The sequence below is a fragment of the Narcine bancroftii genome, chromosome 1 (genome assembly GCF_036971445.1).
Source record: "Narcine bancroftii isolate sNarBan1 chromosome 1, sNarBan1.hap1, whole genome shotgun sequence".
In the NCBI taxonomy this organism is placed as follows: domain Eukaryota; kingdom Metazoa; phylum Chordata; class Chondrichthyes; order Torpediniformes; family Narcinidae; genus Narcine; species Narcine bancroftii.
In genome coordinates this window covers 140,548,676-140,569,541 of record NC_091469.1, presented here as the reverse complement: position 1 = coordinate 140,569,541, position 20,866 = coordinate 140,548,676, and positions in this window count along the sequence as shown.

Here is a 20,866-nt window from a genome sequence, read left to right as displayed (position 1 = left end):
TCTATCTTGATAATATCCTTCCTATAAATTTGGCCTCACCAATGCCTTGTACAGTTTCATCATTACTTCCCAACTCCTATATTCTATGCACTGATTTATATAGGCAAGCATACTAAAGGCCTTCTTCACTAACCTATCCACATGCTCTCCTACCTTCAGGGAACAATGCACCATTATTCCCAGATCTTTATGCTCTCCTGCATTCTTCAATGCCCTCCCATTTACCACATATGTCTTGCTTTGATTATTCTCTCCAAAATGAAGCACCTCAAATCCATTGATGTATCAACTCTGTCCAGGTGCTCATAGACCATATGGATAGTTTTGTGATAGACTTCAGGAGCTGAGACAATTCCAAATGGTTACCTTGGGAATTGTATCTGTCAAATGGACTATTGAACATGCACAGTCTAGAACTTCCTTCATCCAATTTCAACTGTCAAAATCCTGATGATGCCTCTAACTTGGTGAAAAACTTTGCATTTGCAAACTGTGACATGATTTCCTCATGCATTAGAAGCTTAAAATGTTCTCTCTTTATTGTTCTGTTCAGATATCTTGGATCCAGGCAAATTCTAACCTTTCCATTCATTTTGTCTACAATGAGTGAACTCACCCACTTCGTTGACTCATCTCTTCTAAATCACGTTCAGGCTTTCCATCCTATCCAACTAGTCCTTCAGTTGCTTTTGAAAGTTTTCTGCATGGATGTATTACTGGTGGCACACGTTTATTCACTCTGGTCGTGTGATTTCCAGGAAGGCATCCTAGACCCAGAAATAGGTCATTGTACTTCTTCATGAGTTCATCATAGATTGTCTCTCCTTCACTTTCCACAACAAGGACTCTTTTTTACCAGGTTCATTTTCTCATAGACTGTAAAACATGACTTGTATATCCTTTGGTACCATGATGAATGCTTGCATGTGCTCTTTCTCCTTGTGTTTCACTTTGACCATGCATTCCCCTTGCACTGATATATTGGTACCTGAATATCCTGTCACCTTCACCTTTTTCCATACATCTTTGATCTGGGTCTAATTTTCTTAAAATCACTCTCTGATACTATATTAATTTGTCCACAAATATACAATTTAATTGAAATGTGTATATTATTTACTTTTAAACTCGACATCCAGTCTCTGTTTTCTTTCTTGTTTTCAGTCACAACCTCTACATAGAATTGCTCTATCTCCCTTTCATCTACTTCATGAACCTTGCTTTGTTGCACTTGGTTCCTACAGTAATAGGCATGTGGTTGCTTTGTTGCACATATTGCATGTTTCACCATATGCTGGACACTTTTATGGTAGGTGTTGTGCACCACATCGACAACATGGCTTTCAATTATCCCTTTCATTTTTGTTTGCTGACCACGCCTCCCTTTCCACTTTGGTCTGCTTTTTGTAAAATTGTTTATGTCCATTCTTGCTCACTGCATCCCCACTCCAGTTAGTTTCACTAAACAGCTCTTTTGCCTGCAGGTTTACAGTTTCTTTAGCTGTACTATGTGTTATGGCTTTTTTTTAGGTCTAGATTTTGCTCTCTTAGCAGTCTTTGCCTTATTATCTGGAATACTACACACAAGTCTGTTTCTTATCAGCGAGTCAGTCAGACTATCAAATTCACATATTTTGCTTCTGTTTCTCAGTTTAGTTACATACTGATCAATACTTCCTTCTGTTTTGTGTACACGTGAAAAATCTGTGCCTCTCAAACATCATGTTATGTTTAGGTATGCAGCATGCCTCAAACTGTTCCATTATTTTTTTCCAGCTGCATTTTGTCTCCTCGTGAAGTTATCATGCACCTCCAGGGCTTCATCACCCACAACATGTAAGAAAAAATGACTCTTTCACTTTATCACTTTTCTCATCAGCTCTGACTGCCACTAATGCAATCCAAAATACTGTTTAAATCTGTTCCAATTTTCAGCCACATTACCTGTCAGCTGAAGTTTCACTGGTGGATGTAATCCTTCCATTTTTCACTGTGTTAGCCTCTTTTCAGTGATTAGTTGTTGAGTTTAGATTTTACCTTTTAAAGTATTTCCTTCATCTGACTTCTGACACCATGTTTCATCTTGTATTTTTGTGTGTGAGTTCTTAGACAGCACATGGATGAAGGTAAAGGTTCTTTACTTTAAAGTTGTTGTAAACAGCACCATGAGTCATGCCATGAGGCTGCAAGTCTCCATTACAGATCTGCATACTGCAGTGCCCTGCTCTGTATCAGCCCCTGGAGGCAGCCAAGTATAATCAAGTGGTAAGACATTGCTAGTTGCATTGCAACCATGATCACTAACATTACAAATAGATTTAGTGTTAAGGATGGATTAAAATTTAAGACTATAGCTTGAGAGTAAGTAAGTAAGAAAATTAGTGTTTTAAAATTAAGCACTGTCTGGTTCATTGTCTATTGCTGCTCTTTATGCATGGTTTGTATCACAGGGAGTTGGATTCATCAGTTACTGGCGATTTTAACAGAGGCTTAATCTTTATGCCAGTTGTCATGAATCTATTCGATGACAGATAGAATGCAGCAGCGAGCTACTGGTAGGTCCACTGATTAAAAACTATCAGTAGATATATGACAGCACCACAGTGAATTCCCATTATTAATATTGGCAAGACTTTATTTAAATTTTGAAAATATATCCAGGTTGATAGAAATAATGTATTGGTTAGAACATACAAATCAAAGACCAGATATTTTTAAAAAATTATTTTTCACTCTGGGAAGTTGTGTTTACAATCAATCTCAAACAGGTTATTTGCAGGAAGTTAGGTCAAAGTTAGAGATTTAGGAGTGTTCTTGTAGTAGGTAAAACAGATGACAGTCCAGATATATATAAAAAATGAACAAGAATATAAAGGTGTACCCAAATGATTGGACACTGCCTTTTGTTAGAAACAAATATTTTCTTCAGTGCCCAGCAAACACTGCATGAACACAGATATACTTCATTTACTAATTCTAAGATCCTTTAAATGAGCGCCCTTAGTGCTAAGTGAATTTTGAGTCCAACTCTGGATTCTTTGGTACTTTTATATGGCAAAGAAATAGAAATATATTTTTACAAACAAAGAAAATATTAATCTATGCTGAAATGTGGATATTTGTTTTAAGTCATTGAATTTTAAGGGATTATACATTTTCTTATTTCATTAAAAGGTCTTTAAAATTAAAATGATTCCCAAATATTTATTTCAGATTTAGATTTTGTATTTACTATCAGAGTACACACATGCTGTCACATACAACCCTGAGATCCTCTTTCCTGTTGGCATGCAGAATTACCCACTAATTGGTAGTACAAAAAATGCACACAGCATTGTTACAGATTATGTCATATTCTATATTGTATATAGACATGTATTAAAGGAGATATATTGTGGCAGAATTTTTAGTGTAGGTCACATACAAACACTTCAAAACAGACCTCTGCTCAAGCTAGACAGGCTCTGGGTGCTTTTGCAAAAACTTTGAACATGGTCTATAAGGACTTCACAAGTAGGTGTTAATTGGACATGCTGTGTAGTAATGGATTATTGTTTTGGAAAGCAACAGATGAATAGATTGGGAAGATTAGGTCCAGTGCCGCAGTCTGTCTGAGTGCAGTTAGCCGTTCTAAGAGGATCATGTGGTTTTCTCAGAGAAAGAGAGAAAGAGAGAGAGAGAGAAAGAGAGAGAGAGAGAGAGAGAGAGAGAGAGAGAGAGAGAGAGAGAGAGAGAGAGAGAGAAAGAGAGAGAGAGAGAGAGTTCAGTTCTACAGTTCAGCAGCAGTAGCTGGGACTGGAACAGGACAAGCCGACAAGCTTGTGGAAAAAAAAAACAATTTGAAGATGGGTTGTGAGTGCTTAGTTCAGCATGGTCAAAACCCTTCTGGTCCATGCAAGAGGAGAGGACTGGCTGCATAATGTTTCACTTGAGATAAGGGAAACAAAAAGGAACTCTGTGGTGAGCTGAAAGAAAGAGGTTATCATCTGGAAAATCCCGTGGGGGCAATTTTCATTGGCAAGACACTGATGTGGCTGATTAAAAGAGATCAGTCGTGAGTGTCCAATGAGCAACGAATCTCTCACTGAAAACCGACAAGAACTTTCCTGAGGGTTAACCATTTACCTTTCAAGCACCAAAGCTTATTTTGGCTTTTGTAACTCCATCTGGTTTATATGTGTAACGTTTTGGCATGAAAAATTTCACTGCAACATTCCAAAGGATGATTAATTTGGTAATTCAAGGGTTGACATATACAGATGCTTATATTGATGACTTGGTCACAAAAAATGACACATGGGAAGAACATCTAAGGGAATTAGACAAATTGTTTGCAAGATTGTCCAAAGAAAACTTAACTATTAATTTAGCAAAAAGTCAATTTGCAAATGCCACTGTAACATACTTGGGTCATGTAGTTGGTCATGGCAAAGTTGCACCTATTCAAGTTAAGGGGAATGAATGCAATTTCTAATATCAGAGGTACAAATAATGTGATAGTAGATTGTTTGCCAAGATGTTAAAATTGATCATGTATAGAAATATATATTCACAATATTGGGTTACATTGTTATAACATGTTATATATTATGTATTGTTATCACTTTAGTAATTTTAAAGTCAGTTTAGTTATAACTGAATTTTAACTCAGGAGTTTAAACTCCTTTGTAGGGGAAGTGTGACAGATTATGTTATAGTTTATATTGTATATAGGTATGTTTTTAAAGAGATAAATTGTGACAGCTTTTTTTTAGTATATGTCACATACAAATACCTCAAAACAGATTTCATTTAAAATGCCAGAGCTCTGCTCAAGCCAGACAGACCAGGCTCCGGGTGCCTTTGTAAAAACTTTGAAGAATGCCTATACTAAGTTCACAAGTAGGTGTTAATTGGACATGTTGTGGATTTATTGTTTGGAAAGGAACAGATGAATGAACTCGGAAGTTTCGGACTGGAGCCGCAGTCTGTCTGAGTGCAGTTCTAAGAGAGTCATGTGGTTTTCTCTGAGAGAGAGAGAGAGAGAGAGAGAGAGAGAGAGAGAGAGAGAGAGAGAGAGAGAGAGAGAGAGAGAGAGAGAGAGAGAGAGAGAGAATTCAGTTCTACAGTTCCCCAATTCAGCAGCAGCACCTGGGACTAGAACAGGACAAGCTGGCAAGCTTGTGGTAAAACCCCATTTTGAAGATGGGTTGTGAGTTCTTAGTTCAGCCTGGTCAAAGCCCTTGTGGTCCATTCAAGAGGAGAGGAGGACTGGCTGCATAATGTTTCACTTGAAATAAAGGAAACAAAAAGAAACTCTGTGGTGACCTGAAAGAAGAGATTATCATCTGGAAAACTCTGATGGGACAAGTTTCTTCGGCAAGACACTGAATTGGCTGATTGGAAGGAATCAGTTGTAGGTGTCCAATGAGCAACAAATCTCTCTCTGAAAACTGACAAGAACCTTGCTGTGTCGTAACCATTTACCTTTCTAGCAACAAAGTCTGGTGAAATTCATAAATGTTAAATTCTGTGCATAGTATAAGAATTGCCTAATACCAGTGAACTTGAAGGGGTGAGAAGTGAGATTTGACTGTGAATCAAATAACTTTTTATGAACTTACACACACATTACATACACGTGTGCTTAGAATTAGAAGGGGGTTAAGTTAGGTTAAGTTATTAATAATAAGTTAAAGTATGATCCTGTTTTCACGTTTAAAGATAATTAAAAGCAACGTTTGTTTAAGTAACCATTTGTCCTGGTGAATTTCTGTTGCTGTTTGATTTTGGGGGTTTCTGGGCCCGTAACAGTGTAAACCTGTAAAGAATCAAAAGAACTGTAAACAGGTAACAAATATAAACCAAGTGACTGTGCAGTTCAGGGAAAGCAAAAAAAAATCAATAAACAAGTAAGAGTCCTTAAATGAGTCCCTGACTGAATTTATTGTTGAGGAGTCTGATGGTAGATGGTAGTTGGTAGTTCTTGAACCAGCGAGTCTTGCAGCACCATTACCTCTTTCCTGATAGCAGCAGCGAGAACAGAGAGTGTGCTGGATGAAGTGGGTCTTTGAGGATCGCTGCTGTCCTCCGACAGAAGTATTCTCTGTAGATGTACTCAATAATGGAGAGGGTTTTTTCTGTGATGTCCTGGGCTGTGTCCACTACCTTTAGGAGGGCTTTGGACTCAGGGATATTGGTATTCTCATACCTGACCATGATGCAGCTGGTCAGCACAGTTTCCACCACACATCTAGAAAATTGCCAGGGTTTCTGGTGTCTTACCAAACCTCTGCAAACTCCTAAGGAAGTAGAGGCGCTGATGTGCTTTTTTACAATGCCATTAGTATCTTGGCTCCTGGAAAGATCCTCCGAGATAATGACCCCACCAAGAACCTAAATTTTCTCACCCTCTCCACCTCTGATCCCCCAATGATCAAAATGCGGTGGATAAAATACTACCTGGTTGGCCCAATCTTCATTCAGATAAGGAAAAATTAAACATGTAAAGTGTGCTTAATAAGCATAAAGAAGCAGAGAGGACTACTGGAATCTAACTCACCCTCATCAACATAATCTACTGGGAGTGTTGTCTGAAGAGAGCCTGCAAATCAATGAGGATCTCTACCACCCTGCACACAGCATCTTTCAACTACTCCCATCAGGAAAGAGGTACAGGAGTATCAGAAACAGTTTTTATTCCCCCTGAAGGCAGTGAGAACACTGAACAACTAAAGGAACTGTTCACACAAACTATCCAAAACTCTAATAATTACCAAACAATACTTATTTATTTTATATATGTTTCATTTGTCCTGCGTATGTATTGTTTGTCAGTATGTGTGTTTTGTCTTACATCAAGCACTGGAGAACGCCGTTTCATTGGGTGGTACTTGATAATACATCTGAACTTGAAAAACCTGATAGAGCTCCTGAAAAGAAGTAGGAAGTATTCTGCAACAAGACATCCTTAAATTTAAGGTTAGCGATTTTAGCCAATTATCACTTTTAAATGGGGTTATTAACACAGACTATCAGTGGAATCTGATAGCCACTGAACAAAGTTGAAAGCGAAAATGTTTATCATAATTCATAGTACATAAGCACAGGGACCCTTGAAATTATGGGGTCTGCGGCCTTTGCTTCTCTCGCTACTATGTTAATTCAGCCGCCTCCCATACGACATCCTTAAGGAAGCTATTCTGAGGAATACTCAGCCATCTGTGGAGACTCATATTGCCTAATTACTAGCTGATGACAGCCTAGGTGATAGGCAACTGTAACAATCGTTGAGGTGACATAGGTTAGCTGGAACAGAACCTGTCGTAGGTGAGTTTTAGAAACAGAGGTTCCTTCAATATTTACCTCATCATGTTCAAGAGCATTTGGTGAGTGTTGAATGTCCACCTGCAAACATTTGGCATTTCATGCTGACCTCATTATGTTCACAACCTCCACATTGAGGTTGGCTTCGTCCCCTGGTCAACAGGAGCAAATGGAACTGGAACAACTGCTTATTGAGCCTTGTGAAGGATCAGCACCTCATGGAGTAAAGGTAGCACCAGCACTTTCTCAATTGAACATAACATCAGCATCATATCAGTCGAAGATAACTGAGATGAAGAAGCAAATAGCAGCCCTGACTTTGCAGGTCCAGGCTTTGGGCACGCAAAGGAATGCATTGCAACGGTTTATGGACCACACATTGCCCTGCCTTGATTTTGTGTTTGTTTACATTGACGATATTCTGGTTGCAAGCATGGCTGAACAGGAGCACAAGCACCACCTTATCTCATTGTTTCAGATGCTTGATGAGTTCGCCATTGTGATCAATCTGAGTAAATGCATTTTTGGTGCTGGTGATCTTATATCTTTTGGAGATAGAATTATGCAACTTGGTTTTTGCCAAATGAATTGAAGGTAGAAAGATTCAAGAATTTCCTGTACTCATTTATGACCAGTGCGTCATTTTTTAGGCATCATAAATTTTTATTGCCAATTCTTGCTGAATCCTATTATTACCCCTTATTGAACTTCTAAAAGGATCTGATGTCCGTTTCCAAACCACCATTGAATTTGGGGATGATGCCCTGTGTGATTTCAACAATATGAAGACTGTGCTTGCGAATGCCATGATCCTTGTACATCAAAAGCCCAACGCCTTGCTCTCTCTTACTGCAGATGCATCTCTCAGTACTGTGGGAGCAGTGTTAGAACGAGTCCATGAGAAATTGGAACCTTCGGCATTCTTTTTCAGCCAAGCTGTTACCAGCTCAGGCCATCTATCTCTGAGTGAAACATTTCATCTTTTTATTGGAAGGTCATCCTTTCACTATTTAAACAGACCACCTGCCTCTTATGTCTACTGTGAGAACAAGCACACGTCTCCACTCACCCAGAGAGATTTGGCACTTGAAAGCACATCCGAGGAAAAGCGAATGCCATGGCCGACACACTGGCTAGGTGCGACATTGACAACTACTGCCACCGATTTCACTGCCATGACTTATGCACAGCACACCGATCCCGATCTCATCTGGTATTGCCAGATTAACTCTGGTTTCCATCATCAAGATGTGACCCTGGACAAATTGGGTGAAAAATTAGTCTGCAATTTTTCCACAGGAAGGCCTAAGGTCATTAATGTTGTGTTGTATTAATTACTTTCTTTTTCTTTTTCTTTAAATGTAACTTTTTTGTTTTACTCATGTGATAAAATCTTTAAATAAAGTTTTTTAAAAAAAGGAAGGCCTAAGCCTTTTGTGCCAGGACCGATGTGGTGGGAGATTTTTAAGTCTCTTCACAATCAATCAACTAGTTACAGAATTGTTTTAAACACGATGTTGGATGCTGACCTCATTTTAAATGGGATGTTGGACATTGGGCAAGGACCTGCTTGCTGTGTCAACGACACACGAAATCCAAGCTGGGTGATTTTGTTGTTCCGGGTTCCCTTTTCCTGCTTCTGCCATCTCAGGGATATACTTATTAGTGCAGATTGGACTACCAGGTAACAGGAAGCCTTTCCTATCACTGACATCTCTGCAAAGACGGTTGCTAGGACTTTTGTGGATCACTGGATGCCGTCGTTCAGTGATCTATTACAATAGATCAAGGATCTCAGTTCGAGTCAGCATTGTTCTGAGCTCTCACTGATCTTCTGGGCACTACCCGAATTTGCACTGCACCTTACCAACCGCAGGCTATCGGCCTCGTTGAGAGCCTCCATTGATAATTGAAGGCAGCATTAACAGCAGACGCGATGCATCTATGTGGATCTTGTATATTCAGGAACAGAAGCGCAACGCTCTACGATCCAACTAGTTATGTTGATCATCCTTGGGAAAACTTGAGATTACTCAAACCTACTCCTACAAGGCAGGAGTCACCTGCAGTGTATGTGCCGAATGATTTACTCATGTATTTCTTCTGCAAGATGCTGTTTGCAAACCACTTCAGCCCATTTAGAATGGTTCTTTACAGGTCTTACGGCACCAGCCAAAAGTTTTTGTGATTGACAGGAATGAAAAAGCTGACATGGTTTCCGCCGACAGGTGGGAGACGGCGTATATTGATGGTCCAAGTTCAGTATCAGAGCCAGATTCAGAAGACCAGTTGTACCCTTGCCAGTCGGACCATTCGAGGTCAGGCCAAACTGTCAGCCCTCCAGGCTATCATGTACATTTCCAATAGTTCTCTTCCTTGCATGGCTCAGAGGCTGTGGGACAGAATGCCATGGTCATGTACTTACCTTCATTGGGAGTGATGCCAGTCAACAGGAGCTCTTCACAGGTGGTCGACCAGTCCGGAATGATCTAACCTGGCAAGGGAGACAACCCTTTAAGGCCCAGACAGTAGGTGTAGCTAAGCTCTCAGCCAATCGCTGTAAGCACAGTCATTACACTCTGGATACTGTAACTATATACATTGGTGATAGTTCTGTACTATCACATTCACCCCTTCTTGGAGAATTGATCCTGGGGTGGAAGGGCTGAAGAGGGAGAAGGGAAGGAAAAAAAAACGAGGGAGAGAATGAATGGAAGGGGTAGGTTAAGGACTGTAGCGGTCAGGGGGTCTGACCATCCGGCCTGACCGCCGTGGTGCCAGGATTGGGGTCTCTGGAGTGGTGTCGCCAGTGGGCTCGTTGGGTGCGACCACTCCTTCGCTCAATTCCCCAGCTGTGTTGTCGGCAGGGTGGCCCTGGTCTTTGGGGTGCTGTTGGTCCTTATGTTTCAGCACAGGGCTTGGGGTATAAAGAGTTGGGGAAGGTTGGGTTGGGGGGGTTGCTGGGCTTACTGCGTCCTGAGCTAGGTCCCGCACCGAAACAATGTCCTCCTGTCCGTCTGGGAACTCAACATAGGCGTAATGCGGGTTCGCATGGAGTAGAGTCACTCGATCAACCAAGGGGTCGTTCTTTGGGTGCTGGACGTGGCGTCGCAAAAGGACGGGGCCAGGGATGGTGAGCCATGCCGGTACACTGGTTCCTGATTCGGATTTCCTCGGGAAAAGGAATATCCTTTCGTGGGGGGTGGCATTAGTGGCGGTACATAGGAGGGAGCGAATGGAGTGTAAGGCACTAGTGAGAACCTCCTGCCAGTGAGAGGTGGGGAGACCTTTAGACTGAAGAACCAGTGTAAATGCTCTCCAGATGGTGGCATTCTCCCTCTCGATCTGGCCATTACCGCGTGGGTTACAGCTGGTGGTCCTGATTGAAGTGATACCACACTCCAGAAGGTAATGTTGCAGTTCTGCATTCATGAATGAGGACCCCCTATCACTGTGGATGGAATTAGGGTACCCGAAAATGGCGAAGATACTGTGAAGGGCCTGTATCACTGAGGTGGCGGTGGTATCTGGGCAGGGCACAGCGAACGGGAAGTGGGAGTACTCGTCGATGGCCGTAAGGATGTAGTTATTACGGTTGGTCAATGGTAGGGGCCCCTTAAAGTTTACGCTAAGACGCTCGAAGGGGCGGGTGGCTTTGATAACGTGGGAGTTAACCGGACGGAAGAAGTGGGGCTTGCATTCAGCGCACACCGAACAGGCTTGGGTCATGGAGCGAATCTCCTCGACTGTGTAGGGTAGGTTGCGCGCCTTGACAAAGTGGGCAAACCTAGTGACCCCTGGATGACAGAGCGCCTCATGGAGTTTCTGTAGACTGTCCATCTGTACGCTGGCGCACGTCCCCCTGGAGAGCGCGTCAGGCGGGTCGTTGAGCTTACCAGGCCGGTACAGGATGTCATAGTTAAAGGTGGAGAGTTCAATTCTCCATCTGGCAATTTTGTCGTTTATTTATCTTACGTCACTGGGTGTTGCTGAACATGAAGGAGACTGCACGTTGATCAGTCAACAGTGTAAAGCGCCTCCCAGCGAGGTAATGTCTCCAACGACGCACCGCTTCAACTATGGCCTGGGCCTCCTTCTCGACCGAGGAGTGTCTACTCTCTGGACCCTGGAGGGTTCTGGAGAAGAAGGCTACAGGCCGACCGGCCTGGTTCAAGGTGGCTGCCAGGGCGAAGTCGGATGCATCGCTCTCGACTTGAAACGGGACAGACTCATCGATCGTGTGCAGCGTTGCAGCAGCGATGTCGGATTTTATTTGATCGAAAGCCGCTCTGGCTTCGGTCGAGAGGGGAAAGGAGGTGGTCTTGGTAAGAGGATGCGCCTTGTCGGTGTAGTGTGGAACCCATTGGGCGTAATGTGAGAAAAAGCCCAGGCAGTGTTTGAACGCTTTCTGGGTATGGGGGGGTGGGGGGGGGGGGGGGTAAGTCTGTTAGGAGATGCATGCGGTCAGGATCTGGCATCACTTCCCCGTTTTCCACCACGCAACCTAGAGTCGTGAGTCCTGTGGTCCGGAAGACGCACTTGTCAAAATTGTAGGTCAGGTTCAGCCGACCGTCAGTTTAAAGAAATTTGTCTAGGTTGGCGTCGTGGTCCTGCGCGTCGTGGCCGCAGATGGTGACATTGTCCAGATATGGGAAGGTAGCGGTTAGCCCGTTCTGGTCCACCATCCGGTGCAACATGTGGGAACAAGAGCACGCATGCTCGGATGTTATAAGCAGAGGGCCTTGGGATAGGGCAGTACCATTAGAGGTTGCATGTGCTGTGTGTCGGGACCGATGACATCATGTTCCACGATGCAACCCAGGATGGCAATGCAGGTGATGCTGAACACTCACTTCTCTCTGTTATAGGTGAGAATTAATGCCTCTGCCATTCTCTCGAGGCCAACTGTTGTCCGACTGGCATTGTTGTCCTGCTGGTCGTGGCCGCAGATAGTGACATATCCAGGTACAGGAAGGTCACTTTTAGTTTGTGCTGGTCTACCATGCTGTCCATCTCCTGCTGGAAATGGAGACTCCATTTGTATTCCAAAACTGGACGCAACGGAACTGGTAGAGGCATCCATCTGCCTCAAAGGTGGTATAAGGTTTATTCCAGGTGAGAATGGGGAGCTGGTGTTAGGCCAACTTCAGGTCAATAGTGGAGAGGACCCAGTACTGGGCTATCTCATTGACCATGTCAGCAACGCGGGGCAATGGGTAGGCATCCAGCTGGGTGTACTGGTTGATTGCCTAGCTATAATTAATAACGATCCTCGGTTCACTGCTTCCTTTTACTACTAGGACGTGGGCTCTCCAGTGGCTGGTGCTGGGCTCTATAACTCCCTCCGTCAGGAGTCATTTCACCTCAGCCTTGAAAAAGGCCCTGTTAGCTGCACAGTAGTGCCTGCTTTTGGCCGCTATTGGTTTGCAGTCTGGTGTTAGGCATTTGAAAAGGGTGGAGAATCTGCAGGTGGATTTGGAATGGTCGCTGGACTTTGTGTTGTGAATGCTAGGACTGCCTTGGGGTCTGAGTCGCTGCTCCCTGATGGTTGTGGGAAGCAGCAACTGGTGGGTAGCCTTTGAAGCATGGGGTGCGGCAAGTGCTCAGTCCTATGTGCGCATATGTTGATCACAACTTCTGGTCAGTGTGTCGGTGCTGCTTGGGTCAGTGTGGTTGGAGGTTGGCTGACCCATAATGGCAGCACCCAAGGGATGCACATGGTGTCAGCTCAGCCCGGCAGCCTGGCCAATAGTGATATCACTGTTGAGGGAAGAAGTCCAGCCAGAAGTGACATCATCGGTATGGGTGGAGTTTGGGTAGTGAAAGATGGCAGTACCTGTGGTGAGCACAAGGCGATAGTATGGTTCAATGGCCGGGTTGGAAGTGATGTCGGTGTGGGCAGAAGCGACGGGCAGGGTAATGGCATTGCCCAGCACTTGCACGTGGAGGGGCCCAGAGGGTCAGGAGATGCTCCCAGCTGGTCATAAAGGGCCACAGCTCTCCCGGTGGGTTTGGAGAAACATACTAAAGTGAAGTGGGCTTTCTTCCCTCATCAGGCGCAGTGCAAGTTCCTCATGGGGATGTTTTTATGGGAGTACCTGTCTGACCCACACCAGGACCCACAGTACTTACGGTGGTGGGCTGGCATCAGTGGCGGAGATCGTCTCTTCCTTGTAGGGCCATTCAGTGACTGCTATTGTTGTCAGCGTCGGCCAGGCCGGTGAGTGGGGAAGGTGAGAAATGAAGAACTCCACATAGTGAACTACAGCGTCTAGGGAGCAGACCAGTTCCATGATCCTGACAAGGGAAGCATTGTTCTCCTCCAACAGTCTCTGTTGAGTTGCTCTTGCCTGCAGCCCTCGCACGCATGCATCTCGGATGAGTCGCTCCACTTCCCCAGCAGCCATGCCAGATCACGGGTGAGCTAGTTCTCGTAGAGTCCCCAGGTAAGCGTCGGCCGTCTCACCTGGCTGCTATACTCTTGATGCTGAGTAGGCACCAGGCATAGAGTATATTTGTTGGGGGCCAGTGCGTACTTTCCAGGGTGGCCATTGCAGTTCAAAGTCTGTGCAGTCTCTGATGGCCTGGAAAGCACAGGGGCCCAGCTTGGTGTGTAGGACCATGAGCTTTTTCTAGTTTGCATTTATAACCTCTGCTTGAGTGTGGATGATTGCCTCGATCACATGTTTCCAGATCTCAAAGTATGCTGGAGCATTCAGGTGCTGAGGGTCTATGCCCATCCTCTCAAGGGTGAAGAATTTCTCCATGGTCCTCAAAACTTGAAGCTGATTAAATTGTGCACTGTGGTGCAACAAACAAACACAAACTTGAGAAGACTGTATTACAGACTTTAATCAGCTTAAAGTTGAACACTAGGTGAACACAGGGTCTGATTCCATGTGCCCGATTGATTTAAGAAGGGGAAAGCTCAAGTCTTCATATGGGCTAATGATTGACAGCTGGCATGGTGGGGCCAGCTTCCCAGGTTGTCTACCTGTAGGTTCAATGGTTGCCCCCCGCAGTAACTGGTAGGAGTGCAGCTATAGGAGTGGTTGTTTCACCACAATCAGTATACGGGAGATGGATCTCAGATGCAGGAGTAAGAGAATGAGAGTGTCTGGATCACCCATGTGGTGGTAAGCCAATAAGGTCAGAACGGTTTAGCCGGGGTGTGTTTGGGAATTGAAGAATGCAATCAGTACCAACAAAGTACCAACTAGAGAGAGTGCAATACTGGATCTCCTATTGGGGAATGAGACAGGGCAGATGACAGAAATATGTGTAGGGGAACATTTTTGTCCAGAGATCATAATACCATTAGTTTCAATTTAATTATGGAGAAGGATAGGCTTGGGCCTCCAGTTGAGATTCTAAGTTGAAGAAAGGCCAATTTTGAGGAAATGAGAAAGGATCTAGAATGCGTGGATTGGGATCAATTGTTTATGGACAAGGATGTGCGAGGTAAGTGGAAGACCTTCAACAGTGAAATTTTGAAAGTACAGAGTTTGGGTGCTCCTGTCAGGATTAAAGGCAAGATTAGCAAGCATAGGCAAGTGTGCAGATTATATTAAGATTGGAGGCATTGTGGATTACGAAAGAAGTTTTCAAAGCCTGCAGATGGATCTCGGCCAGCTGGAAAAATTGGCTGAAAAATGGCAGATGGAAATGAATGCCAACAAATGTGAGGTGTACAATTTTGGAAGGACATACATGGTCAATGGTAGGGCTCTGGGTAGTGAAGTAGAATAGAGGAATCTGGGAATACATATACACCACTCACTGAAAGGGGTGTCGCAGGTGGATAGGGTTGTAAAGAGAGTGTTTGGCATGTTAGTCTTCATAAATTAAAGTATTGAGCTATAGCGGGCTGAGTAACCACGCAGTTAGACAGGCTGAATCACTGCCCTAGTCATCCGAGACAGGATGACACGGGCCCCCCTCCCTTTGGGGGAGAAGCCACGGTTGGTGTCACGCGTTGCCCGGGGGATAGTGCCGCTTCAGTGTTGCATGCCGCTGAACGGGGAGTGATGCCACGATGAGCTGATGTTGCTTCTTAAGGCCAGCGCACCCCTACAGGAAGTAGGCGGTCTCCTCGAGCAGCACAAGGAATTCAAAATAAAGTTCAATTATATGTTCGCCTTGTGCTATAGTGGTGACCCTGATGGTTCTAATGTATTTGGAGCCCACCTTGAATGTGACAAAATGCAGGATGCTATTATCTCTACAGTCATAATGGCTGCGACCAACACTGTGGGCATGCATTTGCTGCCCTTCTGGGCAAATCAGCCCGGGAATTGGTTACAACTGGCTGAGTCACAGTTTCAGATCAGAGGCGTCATCTCAGAGGATACCAAGTTCTGGCACATCGTCAGTATCCTGGATGCCACTACCGCAGCAAAAGTAAGCTCCTTTGTGGAAAATCCTCCTATAGAAGTATTAGCAATTTCAGCGTTCCCTCCTCAATTCCCTGGAACTCAGCCAGCACGAGCGCGTCCTCCGCATTCTGAATATGCAAGGTCTGGGAGATAAGAACCCCTTCAAGCTCATGCATGAAATGGTGGCCTTAGCTGACAGACACATAAACTGTTTCTTGTTCGAGGCCCTGTTCTTCTCCAAGCTACTGGTGCATATTTTCTCGGCAAAATCGGGCATGGATTTCAACACCCAAAACCTAGAAGCCAAGGAAGGAGACAGACTTTTCTGCAACTCGTAACAGAGCTCCATACATGCTGCCAGTTCAGCACAACCCCACCCCCGCCGGGACCCCAATAGTAGCTGCGGCTCAGCTGCAAAGTAACAAGCACTCAAACAAACAAAGCAATTACTGTTTACCACTGCAGATGGGGCTGTAACACCTGGCAGTGCATCCCTCCATGCTCATACCCGAACACTAAGTCAAGCACGGCAGTGGGAAATAGACAGGCCGGCCACCGATGGTGGTGCCACACATAAAGGCCTACTCTATCTCAAGGACTAGCAAACAAAAAAATGATTTCCTAGTCAACATGGACGCAGAGATAAGCCTCATTTTGCCGACGTATTTCAAATGCAAACACAATCCCAAGGGCAGCCAATGGTTCCTCCATTCGAAGATTTGGCACCCGCCTGGTCACAATCCACACTGCGGATATGGTTTTCCACTTAAAGTGTACAACTGCGTCTGTGGGACAAGCCCGTCTCGGAGCGGATTTCCTCCATGCACACAAGATCCTGCTGAATATGAACAGATGTTGTTTGGTCAATGCTACCATGTTCCAGTCATACTTCCTTACTCTACGGCATCATTCCTTTCTGCTGTTAGGAATCCACGCTTTTGACTGCAATGAATATGCCCACCTACTGGCCAAGTACCCGTCACTGTTCGCGCTCAACTTTCACAACACTATGTTATGACCCCAAAGGATCCAAAAATCCAACAGCAATAGATAATCATCAAGACAAATGGTTACTTAAACAAAAGTTGCTTTTAATTATCTTTAAACATGAAAACAGAATCACACTTTAACTTATCACTATTGACTTAACTAACCTAACTTAACCCCCTTCTAATTCTAAGTGCACTTGTATGTAATGTGTGTGTTAGTTTAGAAAAGTTCTTGGATTCACTGTTCAATCTCACTTCTCATTCCTCCAAGTTCACTAGTTACAGGCAATTTTTATACTTTGCACAGAATTTAACACTTATGAAGTTCACCAGGCTTTGGTGCTTGAAAGGTAAATGTTTACTGCTCAGGAAGGTTCTTGTCAGTTTTCAGAGAGATTTATTGTTCCTGGACACAAACTGATCCCTTTTAATCAGCCACGTCAGTGTCCTGCTAAAGAAACTTCCCTAATTAGTGTTTTCCAGATGATAACCTCTTTCTTTCAGATCAACAGAGTTCCTTTTTGTTTCTCTTATTTCAAGTGAAACATTAGGCAGCCAGTCCTCTCATCTTGAATGGACCACAAGGGCTTTGACCAGAATAAATTAAGCACTTACAACCAGTTTTCAAAATGGGGTTTTCCACAAGCTTGTCAGCTTGTCCTGTTCCAGTCCCAGCTGCTGCTGCTGAACTGTAGAACTGAATTCTCTCTCTCTCTCTCTCTCTCATGAAGAGAAAAGCCTGTTTTACTCTCTCTACTTTCAAGACCACCTGCCCCTCTTAGAACAGCAACCTCCTATCAGACAGACTGCGGCTCTGAACCTAATCCTGCGAGGTCTTTAATCTGTTGCTTTTCAAATCAACAATCATTAGTGAAGTCTCTTGGACTTTTGCAAACTTTTTAAAGTTAATTAAAACTTTTGCAAAGGTGTTCGGAGCCGGCCTGTCTTGCTTGAGCAGAGTTTCAGTATTTTAAATGAGATCTGGTTTGAAGTGTTTATATATGACCTGCACTAAAAAACAACTGCCACATTTTATCTCCCAAAACACAACATATTCTGTCACAGCTCAACCAGCACATGGCGTGGAGCACCACATCGAGACCACTGGGCCCCCAGTGTACACATGGGAATGGCACGCCCCGCAGGACAAACTCCTTCAAGCCAAGATTGAGTTTGCTGCCATGGAGGAGTTGGGTATTGTCTGCCTGGGCGTCCCTGCTGCACATGGTCAAGAAGAACTCTAGCGGTTGGTGCCCATATGGTGACTACAAATGACTCAACAATGCCACCATCCCAGATAGATACCCTATCCCTCAAATCCAGGATTTCACCACGAAGCTCCAGGGCTGCCGGATCTTTTCCAAGGTGGACCTCATCAAAGGGCACACTCAGATTCTATTGCATCCTAACAACATCCCGAAAATGCCCATTATTACACTTTTCGGTCTTTGAGTCCCTTCGGATGCCTTTCATCTAAAGAACGAGGCACAGACATTTCAACATCTCATAGACGTAGTTGGCAGGGACCTCAATTTCACCTTCATCTACCTGGATGACATTCCCATCACCAGTCCTGATGCCAACACACACAGGATGCACCTGATTGCCTTTTCGACAGGTTGCAGGAGTTTGGACTCATGATGAATCTGACTAAGTGCCAGTTTGACCTGGAAACTGTCGATTTCCTGGGACACCGTATCTCCCGAGAGGGGGCCACACCACTGCGGGATATGGTGAAAGACATCCAACATTTTCCTAGGCCGAGCATAATCAAAGGCCTACAAGAATTCCTAGGGATGGTGAACTTCTATCATTGTTTCCTCCCAGGAGTGGCTACCCTCATGCAACCCCTATTCGACCTCATCAAACCTGGTGACAAGGCACTCCAGTGGACACCTGAAACCATTGAAGCGTTCCAGGCAACAAAAGTGGCTCTGGCAGAGGCCACATCTTTGGCCCATCCAGACTCTTCCTCCCCGCTAGCCCTTACAATAGACACATCAAACAGAGTGGGCGGTGTGGTGCTGGAGCAGTGGGCTGATGAACAGTGGGGTCCCCAGCTTTCTACAGCAAACATCTCTGGACAACAGAACAATCTTGTTTGACCATGAACTGTTGGCCTTGTACTTGGCAATACGACATTTCCGGTACATGGTAGAAGGAAGAGTTTTCATTGCCTACACAAACCTCATTGCCTGCCCATGCACTCATCAAAGCTTTGAACTCATGGCCGCCGAGGCAACAATGACACCTCTCTTACATTTCCGAGCGGACATTCGCCACACTGTGGCCAATGCGTTTTGCAGATCAGCCATCACTACTACCTCAGGAGGGCTCGACGTTGTTTAGTTAGCCAAAGACGTCTAGGCCTACCGGACCACCATCACCAGCCTGAAGGTTAATGATTTCTGTCCTTCACCAGGGTGCTCGATTTTACTGTATGACATGTCCACAGGTTTCCCCAGACCCATCCTACCCACGACCTGCCAACGGTGAGTGTTCGACCAAATACATAGTCTGTCGCATCCTTCCATAATGTCCACGGTCCACCAGGTTTGTGTAGCATGGCCTCTGCTGTGATGTAAAAGTGAGGGCTAAGACTTATTTGAACTGCCAAGTCACCAAACTTCACAAACACACAAAGGACCTGCTCCAGAGCTTAGACACAGGGCAGTGCCGTTTTGACCATCTGTGCATGGACATCGTCGGCCCACTCTCCGTGAGCCAAGGTATGCAGCATTTATTTACAGTAATCGACCATTTTACCCATTGCCTTGAAGCGATACACCTGCCCACATGCGACACAGAGACTTGCACCAAAGCTATCTTGTCAACTTGGGTCGCACACTTTGGAGTCCCGACTCACATCACGTAGGACCGAGAGGCCTACTTCATGTCCTCGCTCTGGGCCAACCTAGCCAAGTTCTGAGAAAGCCAGTTGCACCACACCATGGCCTACAATCCTCAGGCAAATGGCCTCATCAAATACTTCCACTGCCACTTGAAAGCAACCCTGAAAGGTTGACTACAAGGCCCTAATTGGATGGACGAACTCCCATGGGTGCTGTTAGGAACTGCCACAGCACCAAAAGAAGACCTACCAGCATTGTCAGCTGAGATAGTGTACGGCTCCCCACATACCATCCCAGGGGACATTCACTTCAATCCTCCCGGCCCACAACCCAGTGCTCTAGATGTCCTCCAGCAATTGAGGAAACAAACAGGTGGACAGAAATCTCTGCCTCCTTCCCAACATGTGTTTCTCATCCTACCATATCCCAGCAAACCTGCAGTCCACCAAATTCATTTACATGCAAAGAGGACACCAAGGGACACCCCTACAATACCCCTACATAGGCCCATTCAAGGTGTTGCAGGACAATGGTGTCGTTTTCACCTTGGACATTGGTGGGCAGCAGGACAGGATTAGCATTGACCACCTCACGGCAGCGCATCTGGACTCAAACCAGCCCGCCCTGGATCCCCAGGTCAAACACAGAGGCCGCCCGCCCAAAGACAGTATGGTAACTTGCTTAAAGGGTGATAACGATTCTGGGGTGGGGGAGTAGTGTAATGGGCTGAGTAACCATGCAGTTAGATGGGCCGAATTGCCACCCCAGTCATCCGATACAAGATGGCACAGGGCCCCCCCCCCTTCTGAGGAGAAGCCAGCGGTTGGCAACACTCGTTGCCTGAGGGGCAGTGCCGCTTTAGTGTTGTGTGCCGCTGGATGGGGAGAGATACTGCAACGTGCTGATGTCACTTCCTAAGACCTTCGTGCCCCTCACAGGAAGTGGGCGATCTCCTTGAGCAGTGCAAGGAATTCAAAATAAAGTTCAGTTACTGGTTCACCTCGTGCTGTGTGGACGTCTCTCATTTCGGTAGTGCAGCTATTAGCAGATGCTACAGAGTACAGGAGTTGGGATGTTATGGTAAAGTTCTATAAGACATTGGTGAGGCAAAATTTGGAGTATTGTGTGCAGTTTTGGTCACCTAACTACAGGAAAAATATCAATAAGATAGAAAGAGTGCGGAGAAGATTTACTAGGATGTGGCCCGGACTTCAGGAAATGAGTTACAGGGAATGGTTAAACAGGTTAGGACTTTATTCCCTGGAGCATAGACAAGGTGAGACTTGATAGAGGTATTTAAAAATTGTAAGGGGAATAGACAGAGTAAATGTAGGTAGGTTTTGTC